The sequence below is a fragment of the Mobula hypostoma genome, chromosome 21 (genome assembly GCF_963921235.1).
Source record: "Mobula hypostoma chromosome 21, sMobHyp1.1, whole genome shotgun sequence".
Classification (NCBI taxonomy): Eukaryota; Metazoa; Chordata; class Chondrichthyes; order Myliobatiformes; family Myliobatidae; genus Mobula; species Mobula hypostoma.
Genome location: NC_086117.1, coordinates 11,283,488 through 11,304,448, shown reverse-complemented (window position 1 = coordinate 11,304,448; position 20,961 = coordinate 11,283,488). Strand labels below are relative to the sequence as shown.

The following is a 20,961-nucleotide window of genomic DNA, read 5'->3' as shown; positions in this document are numbered from 1 at the left end:
AACATTTGACATTTCAGGCCAAGACCCTTCTTCAGGACCTGAAACAATGACTGTTTATTCTTTTCCATCAATGCTTCCCGACCTGCTGAGTTCCTCCAGCATTTTGTGTGTTGTTCAGGCTCCTGTACCTCCTTGTTGGTAGTAATGAGAAGAGGAGATGTCCCAGGTGGTGAAGGGTCTTTATGATGGATGCCACCTACTTGAGGCACCATCTTTTGGGGACATCCTCGACTGTGGGGCAGATTCTGCACACTATAGAAGTGCAGCTTCATAATTGCATCAAACTGTTGGGACCAGAATAGATCCTCTGCGATGTTGATCCCTGGACCTTGAAGCTGCTCACCCTTTCCACTGCTGACACCTCAGTGAGGACTGCTGTGTGTCCTCCTTCCATTTTGCTCTTGGCACAGAAGATTCTGGATATTACACTTCGTTTGCAAGGCAAAGAAAAAACAAAAGTATAACCCAGAGAAACAAATGTAAGCTCTTACGTCAGGAACAGTAGTCGCAGCAACCCACCTGTGGATTTGCTGACTGGCTGTGTTACCTCGGGGAACTATGGCTCAGGAAGTAAACGAGGTCTGTTGGGAAATGGCAGATTCACCATTGCTTATTAAGCAATAGCTCATATCCCCACAGGAAGCCTTCTAAATTATGTGATTTCCCAACAAAATTAGGAAAATTCACACCAAAAAGAGTAGAAGCAAATTATTTTAGGCTCCTTACCTGCAGTTCCACCCCCTCATCATTTGTCCGTTGTGCGGCATATCGCATTACCTAGGTGATAATGGTCTTTCCATGACCATAAACAACAGGAATTCTGCAGATGCTGGAAATTCAAGCAACATACATCAAAGTTGCTGGTGAACGCAGCAGGCCAGGCAGCATCTGTAGGAAGAGGTACAGTCGACGTTTCAGGCCGAGACCCTTCGTCAGGACTAACTGAAGGAAGAGTGAGTAAGGGATTTGAAAGTTGGAGGGGGAGGGGGAGATCCAAAATGATAGGAGAAGACAGGAGGGGGAGGGATAGAGCCGAGAGCTGGACAGGTGATAGGCAAAAGGGGATACGAGAGGATCATGGGACAGGAGGTCCGGGAAGAAAGACAAGGGGGGGGGGGGTTGACCCAGAGGATGGGCAAGAGGTATATTCAGAGGGACAGAGGGAGAAAAAGGAGAGTGAGAGAAAGAATGTGTGCATAAAAATGAGTAACAGATGGGGTACGAGGGGGAGGTGGGGCCTTAGCGGAAGTTAGAGAAGTCGATGTTCATGCCATCAGGTTGGAGGCTACCCAGACTATCAACTATCAACTCTGCTCTTAATTCTAGGATGAGAGAGATGTCTTCCTTTTTTAAAGAAAGGGGCTTCCCTTCCTCCACTATCAACTCTGCTCTTAATTCTAGGACGAGGGAGATGTCTTCCTTTTTTAAAGAAAGGGGCTTCCCTTCCTCCACTATCAACTCTGCTCTTAAACGTATCTCCCCCATTTCACGTACATCTGCTCTCACTCCATCCTCCCACCACCCCACTAGGAATAGGGTTCCCCTGGTCCTCACCTACCACCCCACCAGCCTCCGGGTCCAACATATTACTCTCCATAACTTCCGCCACCTCCAACAGGACCCCACCACTAAGCACATCTTTCCCTCCCCGCCTCTCTCTGCATTCCACAGGGATCGCTCCCTACACAACTCCCTTGTCCATTCGTCCCCCCCATCCCTCCCCACTGATCTCCCTCCTGGCACTTATCCGTGTAAGCGGAACAAGTGCTACACATGCCCTTACACTTCCTCCCTTACCACCATTCAGGGCCCCAAACAGTCCTTCCAGGTGAGGCATCACTTCACCTGTGAGTCGACTGGAGTGATATACTGCATCCGGTGCTCCCGATGTGGCCTTTTATATATTGGTGAGACCCGACGCAGACTGGGAGACCGCTTTGCTGAACATCTACGCTCTGTCCGCCAGAGAAAGCAGGATCTCCCAGTGGCCACACATTTTAATTCCACATCCCATTCCCATTCTGACATGTCTGTCCACGGCCTCCTCTACTGTGGAGATGAAGCCACACTCAGGTTGGAGGAACAACACCTTATATTCCGTCTGGGTAGCCTCCAACCTGATGGCATGAACATCGACTTCTCTAACTTCCGCTAAGGCCCCACCTCCCCCTCGTACCCCATCTGTTACTCATTTTTATGCACACATTCTTTCTCTCACTCTCCTTTTTCTCCCTCTGTCCCTCTGAATATACCTCTTGCCCTTCCTCTGGGTACCCCCCCCCACCTCCTTGTCTTTCTTCCCGGACCTCCTGTCCCATGATCCTCTCGTATCCCCTTTTGCCTATCACCTGTCCAGCTCTCGGCTCTATCCCTCCCCCTCCTGTCTTCTCCTATCATTTTGGATCTCCCCCTCCCCCTCCAACTTTCAAATCCCTTACTCACTCTTCCTTCAGTTAGTCCTGACGAAGGGTCTCGGCCTGAAACGTCGGCTACACCTCTTCCTACAGATGCTGCTTGGCCTGCTGCGTTCACCAGCAACTTTCCATGACCATGATTGTTCTTAGCAAAGTTTTCTACCCATTTATTGTCATATCCGAGGAAAACAGGGTTGATAGGGAGGGGTTATCCAGGGTTACCATAACATTTTTTTTTTAAAAACATCATCGTTGAGCCGTCAGAACAGGTAAAAAAAACCACCTGGGCACCAATGAAACTTTTCATTCCAATCAAATTAATTCATTAAAAAGAAAGTGATCTGTTCCCCTAAAAGATCTGGTTACACCACTTTAAGGTAAAAGGTAGTTATTCCTCGCGTATGAGTGTATGTGTGCACACCAGTTAGTTACTCTGGATTTCCAACACCTACCAAAACTCTTGTGTTTATAATCCTCTTTGGACTCTTTTCAATTAAATGACACAGCTTCTCTAACAGGGGAACCAAAACTGTACACAATAGTCCAGATGCATCCTACCCTATGCTGTGTACATTATGTCCCAACCCCTGAACCTAGTGCCCTGACTGAAGACCAGTGAGCCAAATATTCTCTCCGCCACCTAGTCTACCTATGACAGCAGTCTTCAAATTAAAACACAGAATGTCCTGCTATGATTCATATGACACGATTCCCATTTACTTCCTCAAATGACCAACCCTTTGATCTTTAAATAGTTATACCTTCACCACACACAAATGAACTACAGTATTTTTATCTGACTGCATTGATACTCAAATGTGATAACAGACATTTAGGTCAACATCCACATTGATAATAAATCTAGTCACTTAGAAAGATGAAGATTCTGGGCCTTCACCCAAAACCACAAATTAACGAAGAATCAGAGAATCAGTAACACAAAGCCACACAAAAAAAAAGGGTTTATTTTATTTCCAAAATTCACTGATCTCTCCAAGCAACATTACTGAAGAATTGCTTCCTTGGCAACATAATAAAAAAACAATAAACAGGAAAAAAAACGACTCTGGAGACAAAGCTCTGAATGTAACATCAGCTGTTGGGCTGCTGGCAATTCTCTTGTCCAAGTCAGTCAGATGTTGGAAAGTTCAAATCCCATTTCAGAAACTTTAGTACAAGGTCTGTTGGAAGGGCTGTAGAATTGCTATTTTTCTTGTAGTTTGACATCCCTATGCTTGTTTGTCTCTACCAAAGGCGATGTAAGGCTCTCCCTTCCCTCTGCTAGCCTGCAGGTCACCCTTGGGCAAGGTGTAGCACCTGCAAACCCTCCGATCAGGTCACGGGAAGCCATAGGAGCAGGTGGTGGATGGTCGTATCAGCAGCTGGTGCATATCACAAGTCCTGGTTATGCAACCTCTGACACCAGGCAGACAATCTCCGAAGATTATTGATAATGGCTGGGGTCATCTGTCTTGTAAAGACACTGCCCAGAAGGCGGCAATGGCAAACCACTGCTGTGGGAAAAAAATTGCCAAGAATAATCACAGCCACAGAAAGACAATGATCACTCACGTCATATAACATGGTATTACAATGATGATGTTTGTTTGTGTTTATACATAATAACTCATATACATGTGATTGTTCAGTGAGGTTTTCCACTGGTTACAGTTACCCCTAGTTCTCCAGAAACCTCTTGTTTTGACTGGTGGGTCTCACATTGCTTGAATCTAGCTATTTAATCAACTGTTTATCTGTTGGAATTGCAATGGAATCAGTGAACTGGTGTAAGAAGACCAGACCACCTTTGCTCGTTCTTTTTTCCTTGGGCTCACTACCTCTGCTCTTGTGTCTCCCACCACACTTCTCTCATCATCGTCTTTGCTCTTCTGTCATTTAATAAAATGACTGTAAGTAACTGGTTTTTTGCCTCATTAACTTCCAAAGAACATTTGGATCACAAAAGCATCAGGATCCAAGAGGTCCAAGGAGCATTACTGAAAGGTTGCTACTTTGTCAAAGGAGATATCTTTCATTGACTCAGGTTACCAGAAAGATAGAAAGGCTTTACTCTGAAGGACCGGGATTTATTCCCAGAGCGCTAATCAATTCATTAATCCATTATCCCCATAAAAATCACATGAGCTGATCGTCTCCTCCTCCAATGAGCCTACCACCTTTCAGACGAGACACTGAACAAGGTAGACAACAATTTCACAACATTATTCTGAGAGGGAACTACCCCTTTCTGTCCTGACCAATACTTGGCACTCTTCAGCAAAAAGACTTTTCATAATATTTGAATATTACCATATAGACAAAAGTTCAAAGTAAATTTATTATCAAAGTACATACATGTTACTATATACAATCTTGAGATTCATTTTCTTGTGGGCATACTCAAGAAATCAATGAAACCTACACCAAACAGGGCGGACAACCAGTGTGCAAAAGACAACAAACACTAATAAAACAATACAATAGCACACCAGTAATTATGTCTGAAGTGTAATAAGACATCTTTAAAGGAATGTGAAAGACTATGCAGCAAAAGACTTAAAGAAAAAGTCGCACAGGTTTTTACGAACACTGTTGTTGTCTCCTCGTGATGTTTCTGAAAAAATATATCCAAACCCTATTAGACAAGTATCAAGTCAAAACTACAGTTCAACACAAATCCCAGGGTGAAGACTACATGATAGGGTCACTGGACCTCAGAATTATGCTCCAACTCACTCCATTCCTGCCCTGCACATTCTAGATCTGCTGATAATATGAATGGTTTGATGGTTGAAAAAAAACCATGAGGGGTGCAAGAAAGTAAAGACCTCAACATCCTGGTTAAAATTACTCATAGGATTCTCATGTTGATGTTTCCATCTGCCTGGAGTAGCCAATCTCCAAAGGGATTCTTCAAATTGATGCAAGAGATGGAAGCAGGAATCCGCACAGAACATGGTCAAAATCAGACATCAGTGCAAATGCCCTGCACGATGCCCATGTCCCCAATTCCCTTAGTTCAGGGAATTCTAATGAAATTCTGGCAGCAAACTCAATTAAAGAGGCCAAACCCAAAGTGGTTATCAAAGTAGGTTTTGTTACCATACTACCTTGAGATTCACTTTCTAGCAGGCATTTACAGGAAAATAAAGAAATACCATAGAAATTATGAGAAACTAAACAAAACAAAGACCAACAAACAAGTCCTGATGAAGGGTTGCGGCCTGAAACGTCAACTGTACCTCTTCCTAGAGATGCTGCCTGGCCTGCTACGTTCACCAGCAACTTTTGTGTGTGTTGCTCGAAATTCCAGCATCTGCAGATTTCCTCATGTTTGTGTACCAACAAACAACTAGTGTTTGGCAGGAGTGAAACAGTAGCACAGCAGTTAGTTAAAGCTATTACAGAATCAACAAACCTGGTTCAATTCCACCACTGTCTATAAGGAGTTGTATGTTCTCCCCATAACCACGTTTCTCCTCGGGGTGCTCCGGTTTCCTCCCACACATTCCGAAAGGCATAAGGATCAGTAGGTCTGTTTATTCATTTCCATTGATGCTGCCTGACCTACTGAGTTCCTCCAGCATTTTGTGCATTGTTAGAGGTAGAAGGCTATTTGGTCACACAGGTGTAACTGGGTGACACTGGCTCATTGTGCCAGAAGGGTCTGAACCCATGCTGTATCTCCAAAATGCAAATAAATAAGACAAGACAAATTGTGCAAATGAAAAAAAATAATAATGAGAACACGAGTTGTAGAGCCCTTGAAAGCAATCCATAGGTCGTGGAGTCTGCTCAGAGGCAAGGCAAGTGAAGTTATCCACTCTGGTTCGGGAGCCTGATGGTTGTAGGGTAATAATTGCTCCTGAACCTGGTGGTAAGGGACCCCAGGCTCCTCTACCTCCTTCCCGAAAGTGCAGAAGTCCATTCCGAGGAGCTCTGTGGAGCTGGGTCAACACCAAATTAAGACAGCAAGAGAGAGAAAAAAAAAGTCAGCAATGCAGAAGCAGTTCACACTACATTGCCAAGACACAAGAGCTTGTGAACACAGATAGTCAATGTGACACATTTTGCCTAGCTCGAGATAAATACCAACAGTTTCTTTTCACACAAGGGCCATGTGTGAAAAGCAAGTGAAGATAATAACCCATCTGTTCAAACTGGGAGGAGTGAAAAATGTGGAAAAGGCTATTTAATGCAATTGGCTAAAGGTTTAAAAGATGACAGCCTCACTCTTAATAGAAGATAATCCTAGTTAAATGAGATTTATAATAAGCAACCAACAATATGACATGCCGGGAAGGCAACAACCAGACAGAGAAATGATAGGAAGACATTTGTTTTCCATGAAGTTCCTGCTCAAACCTCTTGTGCAGTTACCCTGATACAAAAACTCAGAATCAATTTTACTATCAACTGCATGTGTCGTGAAATTTGTTAACTTAGCAGTTCAATGCAATACATATAGAAAATAAATAAATCAATTATAGTATATGTATATTGAATAAATTAAAATTGTACAAAACAAGAAATAATACATATTAAAAAACTGAAGTTACATTCTGGCTATCAATTATTGATAAATCATAAATCTATTTGATCACGAGGGGCAGAGGGGTGAGAATGTACAGTAATTGGGGCAACCCTTTCACCCAGTGATGATCTCTGTGTAGAATAAGCTGCCAGAGGTAGTAGTTGCAGTAGATACTACAACGTGCAAAAGGCATGTGGACAGCTATATTAGTAGGAAAGATTTAGAGGGATATGGGCCCAACAGGACCTGCTTAGATGGGCATTTCAGTCAGCACGCACGAGTTGGGCCGAGGGGTCTGTTTTCATACAGTATGACTATGTATGATAGGAAGTACCGTTCTCATTGTGCGGGTATAATGAGACCACACCTGGAATAACATGCACAGTTTTGGTTCCCTCATTTAAGATAGATTATACTGGCATTGGAAGCCATCCAAAAGAGATTCACCAGGCCTTGTTAGCATATCATCTAAAACTGACTCATTTCTGTAGATACACAGTGGAGAGTATGCTGACTGGATACATCACAGCCTGGTGCTGAAGCACCAATGCCCAGGAACAGAAAAATCTAGAAATGTTGGTGGACACTGCCCAGTCCATCACTGGCAAAGTCCTCCCCACTATTGAGCACATTTACAAGGAGCACTGCCCACAAGAAAGCAGCATCTATCATCAAGGACCCCTACCATCCAGACCATGGTCTCACCTCACTGCTACCATTGGGCAGGAGGTACAGGAGCCCCAGGTTCAGGAACAATCCTTACCCTACAACAATCGAGCTCCTGAACCAGACTGGATAACATCAAATACCGCAACACTGAACTGATCCCACAAGCTATGAACTCATTTTCAAGGATGCTACAACTCATGAGCTCAGTATTTTTTGTTTATTATTTGCATAATTTGCCTTCCTTTGTCTGTCAAGCTTTATGTATGGCTTTTCTTAAGTTCTACTGTATTTCTTATTCTTTCCTGTACATGCCTGCAAGAAAAGTTCAAAGTACATTTATCAATGTACAGTATACGTTGAGATTCATCTCTTTTTGATTTCTCTTCTGTTCTGCAGCCACAAAACAAAGAAACCCAATAGAACCCATTACTGTAAAAACAAACAAACACTCATGTGCAGAGAGAGAAAAAAAACAACTCATGCAAAGTAAGCACATAGCATTTAAAATGAAAGTGAGTCCTCAGGCCTGAAGACCAGAGCAGCTGGGGCAGGCCCACAGCTTCAGCTCAGCACATCATGGACTGGAGTCCCAGGCACCGAGCTCACAGCAGTCAGACCAGACCCACAGCCTCAGCTTCACAGCAGAGTAAACATTGCAGGGCAGCAAAAGGACCTTTGCCTCTGGGCCCAACCCTCTGCCTGGTCTCCAGGTAGAATATGGAGACATATACAGACATCCCACCTCTCCCGGAATTTCCGGGAGTCTCCCGCATATTAACAGTGGCTCCCTGATGCCCACAAATTATATACAATGTCCCGGAAATTGATTTTTTTGACAGCGAGCGTGAGAGAACACTCGAGGAAGAGCGAGAGAGCGAGCGCAAGAGCAAGATAGCAAGCGCGAGTGAGAGCAACCGCGAGAGAGAGAGAGAGAGACCGCGAGAGAGAGCCAGAGAGCGACCGCGAGAGAGAGCCAGAGAGCGACCGCGAGAGAGAGCCAGAGAGCGAGAGAGCGACCACGAACGAGAGAGAGCGAGAGAGTTCCAAAAAAAGTCAGAGTAGTACAGTGTTCCAAAAAAAAAGGAAATATAAAACGTATGTCACCCCAGACGACACTGAACCCCTGCCTAATAGGGATCAAAATAATGACAGTGTTGCTCACTGCACTGTTTGCAACAGTGACTTTTCTATTGCCCATGTTGGGTTAAGACTGTAAAAGACATGTTGACATGTTCGTTCATTAGCATAGCTAACGTTATTTAAACTAGCTGGCCAGCTGCTAAGGAGCTACTCTATTGCAGACATCCCACCTCTCCCGGAAGTCTCCCGCAAATTGATGGTGCTACCTCCCTGAAATGAGTTTTTGCAGGGTGGGATGTCTGCATATACATACTTTGATAATAAATTTACTTCGAATTCCTGGATTGAGAGTTCAAGACAGTTGTCCAACCCAGAAGGATACCAGAGAAATCCACACCAGAGGGAGAATATGCAAATTTGTCACGTGGCACCAGAGCTCAGGATTGAAGCCTGGTCACTGGGGCTGTAAGGCAACAGCTCAAATGGCCACTGTTCTCAGATCTGTAAGACCTGAACCCACAATGTTCAGGCCAACACAGCTCTCCTGCCTTTGACTCCAAACTGCCCACGTTACGGCAGCCCGTAAGAGTCACCAAGCTTCTGGCGCCAACATAGCATGCCCACAACTTACTAACCCTAGCCCCTATGCGACTCCCTTGTCCAATCGTCCCTCCCCACTGATCTCCCTCCTGGCACTTATCCTTGCAAGTGGAACAAGTGCTACACCTCCTCCCTCACTACTATTCAGGGCCCTCGGTATGGCCTCCTGTATATCGGTGAGACCTGATATAGATAGGGAGACCGCTTTGTTGAGCGGCTGCGCTCCATCTGCCAGAAAAAGCGGGATCTCCCAGTGGTGATCCATTTTATTTCCACTTCCCACATGTCCACACACAGCCTCCTCCACTGTCGTGATGAGGCCACACTTTATATTCCATTTGGATATCCTCCAATCTGATGGCATGAACATCAATTTCTCAAACTTCCAATAAAACCCCCCACCCCCCCTTCACCATTTCCCTTTCCCTCTCTCACCTCATCTTGCCTGCCCATCGCTTCCCTCTGGTACTCCTCCCCCTTCATTTTCTTCCACGGTCTTCTGTCTCTTTCACCAATCAACTTCTCAGCTCGTTACTTCATCCCTCCCCCTCCAAGTTTCACCTAGTGTTTCCCTCTTCCAACCACCCCCTCCCACCTTTTAAATCTACTCCTTAGCTTCTTTTCTCCAGTCCTGCCGAAGGGTTTCAACCCGAAACATCGACTGTACTCTTTTCCACAGATGCTGCCTGGCCTGCTGAGTTCCTCCAGCATTTTGAGACAGTAACCCTATTTTTAAATGTCTTTGGAATGTGGGAGGAAACCAAAGTACCCAGAAACCCACACGGTCTTAGGGAGAGCATACAGTACAAACTTCCTCTGGACATCAGCAGAATTGAACCCAGTCACTGGTGCTGTAACTGTGATCGCTGACCACCCACTTATTCCTTTACAAACGAAACACAACAAACTACATGGCAGAGGGTAATAGGTAGCAAATGCAAATGATTATTTCCAGCTAAACACACAAAATGCTAGAGGAACTCAGCAAGTCAGGCAGCATCTATGGGAATCAGGTTTAATATCAGCAGCATACGTTGTGAAATTTGTTCTCTTTGTGGCAGCAGTACAATGTAATACATAACAGAGAAAAAAACATGAATTACAGTAAGTATATATTAAATAGTTAAATTAACTAAGTTGTGCAAAAAATTGTTTTAAAAAGTTTGAGGTAGTGTTCATGGGTTCAATGTTCATTCAGAAATCAGGCAGCAGAGGGGAAGAAGCTGTTCCTGAATCATTGTGTTCATGCCTTCGCAAACACATGGCCCAAAACAGTCGATGTTCTGGACCAAAACCCTTCTTCAGGACTGCTAAATAACTTTACAGTTTATCTTAGTTTAACATGATTAACTGATCACTAATTAAGTAGTATGCCATTTACTCCTTAGTTAGCTTAGTTGTAAAGTAGAAAATTAAACAGAACACAAGTTAAACAGATCAACAGAAACTAAACAGCAAACAGGGCAGCAAAGTATTTTGCCGATGTTTAGCACAGGCCGATACTGCAGTGAGGTTTGGGCTGCAAGATTGCAAGTGCAAGGCAGAGGTGAGACAACAGCAAAGTGGTAGTTGTTTCCACCATGACAATGTAAACAGTACAGTTATACACTGCACTACTACAATGTACTTCCTCCATACAAAACCAACCTCGCCTCTTCTAGGTAAGCCTCAACCAACTGCAGTTTCCAGGCAGTATAAGGTGTGGTTTTAGCAATGCATTAGACTTTCGACTTCTTAATTAAACCAAGATTCGCTGTTCTGAGAAAATAAAACAGCCCCAGTCGACTACTTAACCGCAATCTACGGCATCTGTAAATGCCGCCACTCAAGCATTCCACTAGGAGCCAGACCGGGCAAAACAAGGAGTTGATCACTCATCTGCAAAGTAGACACAAGAGTTTCAGCAGATGTTGCCCACAGCTTCCTCCACTGCCACGATGAGGACACACACAGGTTAGAGGAGCAACACTTCATTTACCATCTTGGTATCTACAATTTGACAGCATTACCATTGATTTCTTTGTCTTCTGGTAATTAGTCCCCTCTGTTTTCCTTTTCTCCATTCCCGCCCACCCCCTGCCCCCACATGTGAAAGGGCCACTGGAATGAGGGCAAACACCTCCTCTTTCACTCCACCACCTGAGAACCTGGCTACCTCCTCCCTCTGGTTGTCCACCTCCTTCTCTTTATTCCATGGTCTACTGTTCCTTCTTCAGCCCTTTGCCTCTTCCACCTATCCTTGCCCACCTTGTTACCTCATTCCTCTTCATGCCCCCAGCCCCACCCACCTACGTTACTCCTCTCACCTACCAGCTAAAGTGTTCTCCCCTCCCCCTGCCTTTTTTAGTCTGGCTTTGTCCCCTGCCTTTCCTGTCATGATGCACAGAATGTATCACCTCAGACTTGTCTACAGCTCCAAGCTCCTTCCGTACCCCAAGACCTCTGCGTACCCCAAGACCATTTACTGTATACTTTCCTCAGGCATCACCTCAAACTTGTTTACATCTGCCATGTCTCAACATCTCCTCTGCCATGCCCTTTTAGAATCTTCTATGTTCCAGTTAGATTCTTCTTAGTGCCAAAGAACATAGATCCAGTTTCTTTAGCTGCTCGAAGATTTAAAAAGTTTGATCACGATGTTTGTAGTGTTCCACCATATAACCTGAACTGTGTAATTTTATGTCCCATTATCACAGCCTGAAATGCTGCCTGACTTGCTGAGTTCCTCCAACATTTTGTGTGTGTTGCTCAAGATTTCCAGCATCTGCAGAATCCCTTGTGTCTACGAACTGAACCATATAGATTGCTTGTCAGAGACAAATTCCATTTGAATTTGATTTATAGACACATTTAGATCTACTTCTTTTACCACAGATGTCAGCTGACCCACTGAAAACTGCCAGCACTGTTTGTACTTCACCTTTGCTACATTAAGCTGTCCAGACCCTGTCCCTGCCCATTCTACAGTGGTGGATAGGATACTGGGATGCACATTCAGAGCTTGTGTGTGGGTTGAAAGGCTTTCCAACTTCAGTACGAATTGAACAGCTTCAGCTTTGTGCCTTGTGAATGGGACGGGGCGTGAAAATGAGTTGTGGTTTTCAACATAACCTGCCATCCTGTCTCATTCTACCACTCAAGATCTAAGATTAGCTTTATCTGTCACGTGTACATTGAAATATAATGAAATGCATTGATTGTGCCAAATCAAATCAGAGAGGATCAAGCTGGGCAGCCCACAAGTGTCACCACGCATTTACAAGGCACAAAGTCTACCTGGGATAATTAGTGGGGGTCTCTGCAATCTTCAACTGGAAAGCAGGAGCAAGCTCCTTTTAAAGCAAGAGATAGGCAACATCTTTATTAATGGCACTCAAACAGGCTACAATGCAAATCATCTTAAACAGGTTAAAAAAAATCCAAGGCAGGGAAGTGTGATTGTTAAATGAGTCCTTTACAGAAAAGCCTTTTACACAACTGGCAATGAAAATATCGAACCAAAATCAAGGGCATTATACAGAAGTTTTTAGAACCTTTTAGAGCACACACTTAATAGAATTTGCACTTATCAGTTGTTTGATTTCTTTAGAGCAGGGGTTCTTCACTTTTTTTTAACGCCGTGGACCACTTTGGCAGTTCAGTGAAGCCTACGGACCCCCTGCTCAGAATAATGTGTTTAAGACCATAATAAATCAGGGCAGAAATAGGCCATTCAGCCTAGCCAGTCTGCTCTGCCATTCTATCACAGCTGATTTACTTTCCCTTTCAACCCCATTCTCCTGCCTTCTCCCCGTAACATATGATGCCCTTGAACGCCACAGATTCACCACCTTCTGGCTAAAGAAACTTCCTGCTCATCTGTCCTAAAGGGACTTCCTTCTATTCTGAGGCTGTAGTCTGTTTCTAGACTCCCTGACTATAGGAAACATCTTCTCCACATCCACAAGATTTAAATATCATAAAATGAAACACATAGGATTACAAAAGAAACCAATTACAGCATACTGAAATAGTTATCAAAATACTTTAAAAAACACATAATTGAAGGAAATGCTAAATTTCAGTAAGAGGCTGGTGAAAATAGTTTTTCCTATCGACGTTCACAGAACCCCTGGAATCTATCCAAGGATCACCTGTCTGTGGACCCCAGGGCAAGAATCCCTGCTTTAGACTGTCAAGTAACAGCAAGAAGAATTCAGTAAATGCAGATAAGACAAAAGAATGCAATCTGCAAATTCCTGATTTTTATGCATGGCGATTCAAGAAATAGAATTATTGAATCTTGCTTCAAAGGATAGAGTGATTCCAACCAATGCCCACCCCACCCCCACTCGCCAGCACACTGGTCAAAATATTGAGACGATTACGATACAAAAACACTTTTTAAAAAAAACTTTGTGTTTTACATCTGAAATGTGTGGAGCACAAGGGGAGGAAAGTTACACTACAGCAAGGCAAAGCCAACACGTAGACCATGCAACTACAGGCTCACCAGAATGATAAACTGGACCCACAGGATTAAAGTACAAGGAGAGATTACACAAACTGGGTTTGTATCACCTGGAATTTAGACAGTTAAGAAAGGATGTGAGTGAATAGGGAAACCAATAAAGCAGATAAACCAAGGCCTATCCAGTGATTTGTAAATATTTACCACTTCTTCCTTACTTTCGGATCAAAGGCAAGAGATTCTGCAGAAATCCAGAGTAACAAACACACACACAGACAGATGAAACGCTGGAGGAACTCAGCAATCAAGCAGCATCTATTGAAAGGAATAAAAAAGTCGATATTTAGGGCCAAGACCATTCATCAGGTCTGATGAAGGTTCTAGGCCCGAAATGTTGACTGTTTATTCCTGTGTTACTTTTGGCTTTTGTTACCTTCTATACATACCCAAGAGTCTGATACAATTCCAGGGCTCCCTGATCAACTTTCACTGACCCCTCCTATATCCACTAGGACCACAAGGTACAGCACAAGAATTACATTTCAGAATTTAGGTTAGGAAGCACGTCTGCGTGCATGGATGGGAGAAATTTAGAGCCCTTTCTGTAAACCACAATGTCAGTCAACTGTTAACTTTAAATGGAAGGGCAATGGGCATTCATTGGCCAAAAGGTGTTAAGCAATGTGGAAGTGAAAGGTTGATCAAGCCAGGCCACAGATTGTCCATGAAGTCTCTAAACAGAGGCACAAGTCAAAGGGGCTGAATGGCCAGCCTTGTATTTGGAAATATCCAATCAACCTACATCTGCAAACCAGCCTCTTCCCAGGAAGGTCATTCCTCTTCAAGTGCATGCCCAGCACACTTCCACGGGTGCATTGCAACCTTCTTCCAGTACTCCGGTTTTGCCTTATCAATATCAAGGAATCAACTTCCCTTCAGATTTTTGTTTATATACAAGTCGATCCTGACTCATCGATGACGTGTGATCACCAGCCCACTCACTAGAGGAAGTGGTGCTCCATCAAAACCCCGCAAACATTGGGCGAGTGATGCAGGTCCTACTATCTCCAGTCTCCCGAAGCAAATGAAATCCCTTATTCCTTGTGACCTCCTGATCAGTCCCCTCCAGAACACTGCCATACTTCAAGTTCTTCAACTAAAATATTTACAGATCAATGATTATGCTTCATCTATTCTTCCCATCTCCAGAGTCACTCTTCGCAGTTCCATAGATCTGGGCGGTAGAAGTAGACACAGTCACAATATTTAAAATCTATTTAGAGATACAGCACGGTAAAGGCCCTTCCAGCCCAATGGGCCCACACTGCCTAATTACCCCAATGTGACTAATTAACCTACTAACCCATGGGTCTTTGGAATGCAGGAGGAAACCTGAGCACCCGGGGGAAATGCAGGTGGTCACAAGGAGAATGTACAATCTCCTTACAGACAGCAGAGGGAATTGAACCCCGATTAGTGACTGCTAGTGTTGTAAAGTGTTGCATCAACTGATTCACTACCACGCCACCCCCAACAAAAGATTGGAGAACAGACGGCAGTCCACACTCGCACTGTGTAAGGACAATCCTTCTTTTCTCATTTCACTCTTTGATTTTCCTTTCGGATATTTATCCAGTGGCTTAGGATACAGCCATTGAACCCTCTCTGCTATTGCATTCCAGATCACAACCACCCACAGCATGATTAACTATCCCCCAGGATCACTTTTGCCAGTTGCCTTCATTCTACGTCCACTACGACCTTTCCAACCTTGTACACAGATTTTATACTCTTCACATTTTAAATGCCTTCCCCCACCCCTACTAGCAAACTGCTCTACTCCAATGAGGACAACCCCAGTTTCTTCAGACTCTCTACTCAGATCTCCTCATCGTTGGGATCACTTTAGTAAAGATCTTCTACACTGGCCAATATCTTTATATTTATCTTATGAACGTGTTCCTCAGCTTGATTCAGACTGAAAGGTGGTCCTCCATAAACACCCAGTGTGTTTTACTGGTACACTGATTTTCAAAAGTATGATAAATATTCTTATTAATACTGTCAACAAACTATTCATCTGAAAATTGTCAAAAAGCTCCACCCTGCATCAGATGGAATAAGCTTACACATTAGTTAAAATATTCAAAAAAACCTCACACTAAAATGTATTCAACACAAGTTTGATCTGCATTTGTCACAATTTGGAATTTTATTTCATTTAGAGATTTAGCATGGTAAATCAAAGAAAATGAACAATTTAACATTCTTATATCCAAAATTCAATGCAGAAAAATCTAAAGGCCTGCATCTCTATTCTGAAAATGAATATTTTATTTCATAACCAATTGAATTTAGCAACTTCGCACATGCTTCCTATGACGGGACTCAATTTGTGAAGTGTTGGGAGCAGTTTGCTGGTTCCCATAGCAACCATCTCACCAACAGCAATGTTGTCAAAGCTGAAGTGTACATTATGTATAGTATTGGACCTTTACAGAAAGCTCTGGCTAAAAATAGCAAATAGACCTTAACGATAACCAACCATTAACCCTGTTAGCGCTGGGTCCATTCAAAGAACGACAATCTCCAGTATTTAGTAGATCCTACTGCTGCTGCTTTGTACGTGACTTTAAGCGCTTTCTGTGGAAGGAATTACAATGATCGATAGCCAAACATTTTTCTCCAACACTACAGATCACAGTGATTATTGTTGTTTCACCTTGTTCCTCCAGCATTGAAAACGGTGAAAGCAGGTTTAACTTGTCCTCTGACTGATAGGCCTAAAACCTCCCAATGTTGTCTGGAATACCGGGAACACTAAAACTACAGCAGAGAGGCCAGCCATTCACTCCCAACCAATCCACACTCCCCTGAAGCCTCCTCCAATTTCTTCACAGCACAGACTGTTTAACAACGTGATTCAGCTGACAGAGTGGCTTCCAGATTCTCCCCACTCTCTCATTTCTGCCCAATTCCCCAAACCAGCCTGTCCCATGCACACGTCCTTTGATTTTGGCCCGAGTCGTAGAGTGCTACAGTGAACAGGCCCTTCGGCCCATCTAATCCGGGCTGAACTGTTATTCTGCCTAGTCCCATCGCCTGCACTTGGACCACAGCCCTCCATACCCCTCTCATCCATATATTTAACCAAACTTCACGTAAATGCTGAAATCAAACCCTCATTCAGCTGAGTCCACACTCTCACCACCCTAGGAGTGAAGAAGCTTCCCTTCCTGTTCCCCTTAAACCAGGAGTTTCCAAACTGCGGTCCACAGACCCCTCAGATGATGGCAAGGCTGCATGGCATGAAAAGGGTGGGAATCCCTGCCTTAAGCATTTCACCTTTCACCATTAACCTATGACCTCTAGCTGTCGTCCCACCCAACCCGTGAAAAAAGCCTGCTTGTAATTACTCTTGGCATGCCTCTCATAGTTTTGTACACCTCTGTCAATTTACTCTCATTCTCCTGTGTTCCAGGGAATAAGTCCATAAGATATGGGAGCAGAATTAGGCCATTTGGCCCAGAGTTTGCTCCACCATTTCATCATGGCTGATCCATTTTTCCTTTCAGCCCCAATCTCCTGCCTTCTCCCCATAGCCCTTCCTAGCCTGACCAATCAACCTCTACCTTAAATATACATAAAGACTTGACCTCCATGGCTGCCTGTGGCAAAGAATTCCACGGATCCACCACTCTCTAACTAAAAAAGTCCTCCTCTATTCTGAAGCTGCGTCATCTGGTCTCAGACTCTCCTACCACAGGGAACATTCCACTCTATCAAGGCCTGTCACCACTCGATAGGGTTCAATGAGGTCAGACCTCATTCTTCTGAATTCCAGTCAATACAGGCCCAGAGCCATCAAATGCTTTCATATAACAAACTATTCAATCCTGGAATCATTTTTGTGAAAATTCTTTCAACCTTCTCCAGTTTCAGCACATCCTTTTGAAGATGACGGGCCCAAAACTACTCACAATACTCCAAGTAAAGCCTCACTAGTCCCTTATAAAGTCTCAACTTTACATCCTTGCTTTTATATTCTAGTCCTCTTGAAATGAATGCCAACATTGCATTTGCCTTCCTCACCACCAACTCAACCTGCAAATTAACCTTTAGGGAATCCTGCACAAGTACTCCCAAGTCCTTTTGCACCTCAGTTTTTTGTATTTTCTCTCCATTTAGAAGGTAGTCAACCTTTTCATTTCTTCTACCAAAATGCACGACCATACACTTCCCAATACTGTATTCCATCTGCCCATTCTCCTAATCCAAGTCCTTCTGTAGCCTCTCTACTTCCTCAAAACTACCTGCCCCTCCACTTCCATAACGCCAGCAAACTTTGCAACAAAGCCATTAATTCTGTTATCCAAATCATTGACATATAATGTAAAAACAATTGGTTCCAACAGACACCCCTGTGGAACATCACTAGTCACCAGCAGCCAGCCAGAAAAGATTTCCTTTATTCACACTCTTTGCCTCCTACCAATCAGCCACTGCTTTATCAATGCTAGAATCTTTCCTGTAATACCATGGATTCATGGCTTGTTAAGCAGCCTCATGTGTGGCATTTTGTCAAAGGCCTTCTGAAAATCCAAGTACACAGCATCAACTGATTGTCTATCATACTTGTTATTTCTTCAAAGAATTCTAGCAGATTTGTCAGGCAAGATTTTCCCTTGAGGAAACCATGCTGACTATAGTCTATTTTATCATGTGCCTCCAAGTACCCTGAGACCTCATCCTTTAACAATCGACTCCAACATCTTCCCAACCACTGAGGTCAGACTAACTGGCCTAAAGTTTCCTTCCTTCTGCCTCTCTCCCTTCTTGAAGAGTGGAATGACATTTGCAATTTTCCAGTCTTCCAGAACCATTCCAGAATCTAAGGCTTCCACGATCTCTTCAGCCACCCCTTTCAGAACTCTGAGGTGTATACCAACTGGTCCAGGTGATTTGTCCACCTTCAGACCTTACAATTTCCCAAGAACCTTCTCTCTAGTTATGGTAACTTCACACCTCCCGACACCTGGAACTTCCACCATACTGCTAGTGACTTCCACAATGAAGACTGGTGCAAAATACTTATTCAGTTCCTTTGCTATTTCATTGTCCCCGATTATTCCCTCTCCAGTGGTCCAATATACACTCTTGCCTCTCTTTTACACTTTATATATCTGAAGAAACTTTTGGTATCCTCTTTAATATTATTGGCTAGCTTACTTTTCATATTCCATCTTTCCCTTCTTAATGACTTTTTAGCTGCCTTCTGTTGGTTTTTAAAACCTTCCCAATTCTCTAACTTCCTACTAATGTTTGCTCTATTATATGGCCCCTCTTTGACTTTTATATTGGCTTTGAACCCTCTTGTTAGCTGCTGTTGTGTCACCTTTCCTTTAGAACACTTCTTCCTCTTTAGGATGTATATATCTTGTGCCTTCCAAATTACTTCCAGAAATTCCTGCCATTGCTGCTCTGCCATCTTCCCTGCCAGTGTTCTTTTCCAATCAATTATGGCCAATTTCTCTTTCATACCACCGTAATTCCCTTTACTCCACTGTAATGCCCAACTTTATTCCATGAAGCATGGGTAATACAGTGGTGTAGTGGTTACAGAACCAGCTGGAGGAATTTCTCTTTGACATATATATTAAAAAAAAAATCAGGTTTTAATTGCTGCTCCTCTTTGTATGTTCTTCTTGTGACCGTGTTGTTCCCTTCCCACATTCCAAAGACATACGAGTTAATGTTAGAGTGTTGTGGGCATGCTATGTTGGCGCTGGTATCTTGGCAACACTTGTGGTCTGCCCTCAGCATATCCTCAGAGTGTGTTGGTCATTGACACAACGCATTTCAGTGCACGTTTCCACGTACATGTGACAAATACGTCTAATATGATATCACACCGACTGGAATGCAGGTGACAAAAGGGAAGCTGGTGGGCCCAGTGCAAGATGGAGTAACACAATAGCAGAGGGGGCTGGCATTGACGTGTGTCACTTGGCCTCGTGTTGTGAAGTGGATCTCTGTAACCTGGAATCATAACATTAAACCAGAGAAGACTTTCCATGCCTTTTGGTTAGACAGACTTCCAAGCCACCTTCTGATGGTGTGAAAAGCTCATTACCGAGGGTGGCATGGTAGAGTAGTGGTTGGCACAATGCTTCACAGTGCCAGTGACCCGGGTTCAATTCCTGCCACTGTCAGTGAGGAGTTTGTATTTTCTCCCTGTGACCGCATGGGTTTCCTCCAGGTGCTCTGGTTTCTTCCCACAGTCTGAAGACATACCAGTTGGTCGTTTTTTTTAGATTATGAGGACACGTAGTCCTCTTTTATTGTCATTTAGTAATGCATGCATTAAGAAATGATACAATATTCCTCCGGTGCGATATCACAAAAACACAGGACAGACCAAGACCGAAAAACTAACAAAACCACATAATTATAACATATAGTTACACGATGCAACAATACTATAACTTGATGAAGAACAGTCCATGGCACAATAAAAAAAGCTCAAAGTTTCTCGAAAGTTCCACATCTCACGCAGACGGGAGAAGGAAGAAAACTCTCCCTGCCATGCCCGACCACAGTCCGACTCTGAGTCGTCCGAAAACTTCGAGCTCTGATCAGCCCTCCGACACCGAGTACTGAGAGCCATCTCTCTCCGAACGTTTCAACCTCAGTCGCCAGCAGCAGGCAAAGCCGGGGATTTTGGGGCCTACCCTTCGGAGATTCTCATTTGCACAGTAACAACAGCAGCGAACCAGGCATTTCAGAATTTTCAGAAATTTCTCCAGATGTTCCTCTGCTTCTCACGTCTGTCTTCATCAAATCAGAATTGTCCACGGCCCCTATTTAACAGAAATGATATCATTTCACCGGAGAGCTGCGCGCGCTGCGTCGCGCTGCCATCTTGTCGTCAACATTGTAACATTGTAAATTGTCCCTTGATTAGGCTAGGGTTAAATCAGGGGATTGCTGGGCATTGCAACTCGAAGGGCTGGAAGGGCCTGTTTCACACTTTATCGCAATAAATAACTAAATAAACATCCAGATAATATCTGCCAAATAGATTGAGGTTAGTTTATATTATATTGACAATAGACAATAGGTGCAGGAGTAGGCCATTCAGCCCTTTGAGCCAGCACCGCCATTCACTATGATCATGGCTGATCATTCACAATCAGTACCCTTTTCCTGCCTTT

General features: G+C 43.7%; 1 protein-coding gene across 4 annotated transcripts in view; it reads right to left on the bottom strand.

The window, feature by feature from the left end:
• LOC134359788 (ras-specific guanine nucleotide-releasing factor RalGPS1-like) overlaps positions 1-20,961 on the bottom strand; it is a 756,496-nt gene that overhangs the window by 714,085 nt on the left and 21,450 nt on the right. Inside the window, exon 1 of one of the 4 annotated variants that reach the window (XM_063073427.1) lies at positions 727-799. The exons of the other annotated variants lie outside the window; for them this stretch is intronic. The gene's annotated coding sequence lies outside the window, so the exon portion shown is untranslated. Of the gene's footprint in view, positions 1-726; positions 800-20,961 lie in introns of those variants that run through there. 4 annotated transcript variants of the gene reach the window in all.